Here is a 4332-nt window from a genome sequence, read left to right as displayed (position 1 = left end):
ATTATCTTATCTACCCTAAGAATCATCTATTCTTCACTCATCCATTCCTAAGGAATGTCCTAAGGAATAGGCACAAAGTCCATCGCTTCTAGGGTTTGTCTAACAGGCACTAAGTCCATCTCTGCTAGGGTTTGATGATAGAAATGAGCCCATGCATGAAAGAAGATCCTTAATGAGAGACTTGTTGGACAAGAGTAGATGTTGGGCTCCATTAAGACATGCTAAGGCATAAAGTTTCCAAATTTATGTCTTAGAATCCCATTTTGGTCGAGATTTGGAAGTTTGAGTGTGGGGCTATAAGGAATAAGAACTTAATGGATTAAGGTGGTCTACAACTTAGTACGTCGGGGCGTACCAACGTGTACGCAACACGTACTGGCTTGCGGACTGGTACGCCGAACGTACACCCTTCAATGGGCTTTGGAGTTCGGTTAGCCTTGGACTTTTGGGCTTTAGCTAGTTATTGGGCTTTTTACTGTTTAGGGTAGATGGGCTTCAAATTTTTATTTGTGGGCCTTTAGCGACTCAAGTTGGGCCTTATGGGCCTTGGGCCTAATAGGGGGTTAAGGTTCAAGGTTGGTTAGTCCCATTATGGGTGTGGTGAATGGGCCCTACCCTTAGGAGTTTGGATGGAATCTAGGCCCATGGCTATGTCTTTTTACGATTTCCTAATTAGGGTAATTTTTGTATGTTCAGTGTGGGATCTTTGGGATCAGTAGCCGAGCAGTTAGTATTTTTTAACAGATTGAGGTGAGTCTTCTCACCAGGTTCATTGGTTGAATGCACCAATGTCAGCCCATTTCTTATTACGTGGAATGTTGTTGACCTTTGTGATAACTATATGGAAAACCATGGGGATAGCCCATGACACTTGAGTGTAAGACTGAGATTTGGCCCTCGGCTTCGCAAGGAAAGACCATGTGGGTAGCCCATGGAATTTACATGTATAGTTTTTAGTATGTGATATGATTGGGAAACACACTAAGCGTTTGCTTATAGTTTATATTTGTGGTTTCATGTACTTTCGGTACTAAGGGGAAGGGCTCAACTTGATGGCGCAACATTCACTCCTCACTAGTTTTCCGCAATTTGACATTTTACTCTGACGATTTAATATTATTATTAATGAATTGTTTTGGAACAATGTGATGATTGTAACTTTTGTGTTTATTCAAAAATGAAAAATTTGATCCTGGTTTTTGGGTTGTTACATTTTTGTAGTCTGTTGTCCAAAGTTGAGATCTTGATTGATCCAGTCGGAGAACAACATTTCGTAATATTTGTTTAACCAAACTTCATTAAGATAATATACAACATCTGGGTTTATATAAATGTTATTTATGTATAAAAAATAATCTAAAATCATAAATCATTAGTAATAAAATAAGAGACTTGTACCTTGGTATTTGGTCAACATTGATTGGCGTGTTCTGTAGTTTTCGGTTTAAAATATCCATGTTGGAGAGTCAACAAGTATATTCCACATTAAAGTAATTCCTCCAACTCTTTTTAATATTTTCAGTAATGTGACACCTACAAAGTAACCGGGTGGCATCAGTGAAAATTTGTTGACATGCGTTCATCAGTGCCAATTCTCTATCTGTCACTATAACGTGTGGGTGCATGCACTTGTCTAGTGTCGACTTTAGACACTTTAACGCCCAATTATAGTTCTCCTCCTTTTCATTAATGATGCAGGCAAAAGATATGCTAAATGTCTTATTGGTTGAAGTTGTTCCAACAATCTATACAAAAGGCATACCATATTAGTTGGTTTTGTATGTTGCATCTACAATCAAAACATGTTGAAATTCTTTCCATATATTCAACGACCGTGGATGAACGAAGAATAGATTTTCAATTCATTTAAAATACTATTTACGAAAAACTCAGTAACAAAAAGTTTCTCGTTCAAAATTTCCATAAGAACCTACATTGAAATACTGTTAATTAATTAAAATTCAATATATAAAATAAATTTAAAATACTACTTGTTGAATATACTTACTTGCATTGGATTTTTTCCGTAATTTCAGGATGAGCAAAGCTTGAGATGTGCATTGTATATGGTTTTTAGTGTAGAAACATTATTCTCATCATGCTCCGTTATTATCAAGAGTATGTAATGTGGTGTAACATTCTAATTTGTCTAGTCAACCACCAATTGTTTCTCGTACTCTTTTCAACCGTCTAGCATAAGCATATCTCTCCATATATTGCGCAAGTGGATGATTAGGTTAATCACATATCACCCTCGGGGTCCAACCGTTATATTGTTTTATTTATGAACCTACCAATTGAAATTTACAATTGATTTTTTGGTGCTAGAATTTTTAATTGTTGCTTTACTTTCGTAATCACAACCACAATCATAAATAAGTGTGCTATAAGACACCACACCATTTTTATTTGCCTTTAATCTTCTCATAACGATGACATAACCAAGAGAGAATGCAATGTTTTGCACCCATTCCATCAACTCATCATGAGACTCAAACACTTAATTAAAAAAAAACCTTAGTTAACAAATTGTAACACAATTATAAAAAAATGTTAATATCATGATACATATTATACCCGGTCATTAAAAAACGATGATGTCGTTGTACTGTTCTCAATGCCTTCATTTGAATTATTTCCATTGGGACTCCACATTTTTTGCTAAACACTGCTCATATAAGAAACAATAAATAATTATAAAAACAAAATTATATATAAAAAACTAATTAAAAATAAATGTCTTTTTAAGTAAATTACAAAACGGTTCAGATCGTGTAATTTTTATGATTTGTCAAGGTAGGACAAAATCAACAGATGGCATGGAAAAAATGGAAAGATGCAAAATAAAAGAATATTATGATTGCAAATATGTATCTCCATGTGAAACAACATAGTTGATTTTTATTTTTGCTATACATTACATGATTCCTTGTGTTGATAGACTATCTTTTTATTTAGAAGGGGGACAACCAATAGTGTATGATGGCGAGGAAAATTTATTCAATACACTTGCACAACCAATTGTTGGTTTCTTTATGTTTACGTCGTGGATGGATTGCAACCAAGAAGATTCAAAAGCTCAGGATATTACTTATGTATTCCTATGAAATATTTTCTTATGTATTCTAATGAAATATGTTTTACATTCCACTTTAAGAAAATGGAAAAATAGGGAAATAGGGGGTGCAATTGGAAGGATACAATATGTTCCTCCAGAATTAGGAGGGACATACTTTTTATGGATATTATTGAATATTGGAAGGGGAGAAAGATCTTACAAAGATTTATGATTAATAAATGACAAAGATTGTAGTTCTTTTGAGGAAATGTGTTATAAACTTCGATTATTAGACGATGTCAGAGAATATATTGAAGCAATTAAGGAAGCAAGTTTTTAGGGAACTGGTAATTACCTGTGTTCTTTGTTTGTCACCCTTATAATGTCATATAGTCTTTCAAAAGTTGCTAATTTCTAGAAATTAACATGGATATTGCAAGCTGAAGACATAAGTAATAATATATTAAATCACCATATGCACAGAGGCAAAACAATTTCATATGTTCACATTTGTTAATATTTGGAATCCTTTTATGACTTAATAAAGGATAAGTATTGATATTATGGTTAACTATTGATATGATATATTTGTTTGCTATATTTGTAGGCATAAAAGTTTTAGATGATGCCATTGAAAATCATGCATTGATAGAGGTGGAAGATATTATGAAAAGAAATGGTAGCAACTTACACAAATTTCTTGAAATGACATATCTAGTTCCTGATACATTTTTTCTAAATCAAAATAGCTTAATCCATAATCAATTAGCATATGATCGAACAAGTTTGGTGACATAATATGGAATGTTAGTGGATCAACTCACATATGAACAGAAGGACGCATATAATATGATCATAAAAGTTGTAGAAAATAATAGTATATAGATGTTTTTTTATTTATGGGTATGGTGGAAATGGAAAAGTATTTGTTTGGAGGACCGTATCTGTAAGTATAGGTTCCAGATGACATATTGTTCTTACTGTTGAATCAAGTGGAATAGCTTGTTAATTTCTTACGATAGATTTCACTTCTTATTTAAGATTTAGAATTCCAATTAATGTTGACGAACACTCAGTGTGTCCTGTTGTTATCGACAGTGACCAGAGTCAGTTACTTAAGGAGAAAAAATTAATCATTTAGGATGAGGTTCCAATGGTGCATAGACATTGTGTTTAAGCTTAGATCAGACCCTTTCTGAAATTTTAGGAGTGTAATATAATGGCATAAATGATTCACCATTCGGTGGAAAAGTTGTTTTTGGAGGGGATTTCAA

This window comes from Lactuca virosa, chromosome 6 (genome assembly GCF_052849685.1).
Source record: "Lactuca virosa cultivar CGN04683 chromosome 6, Lactuca_virosa_CGN04683_v6, whole genome shotgun sequence".
NCBI classification, from domain to species: domain Eukaryota; kingdom Viridiplantae; phylum Streptophyta; class Magnoliopsida; order Asterales; family Asteraceae; genus Lactuca; species Lactuca virosa.
This window is presented reverse-complemented; position numbering follows the sequence as displayed.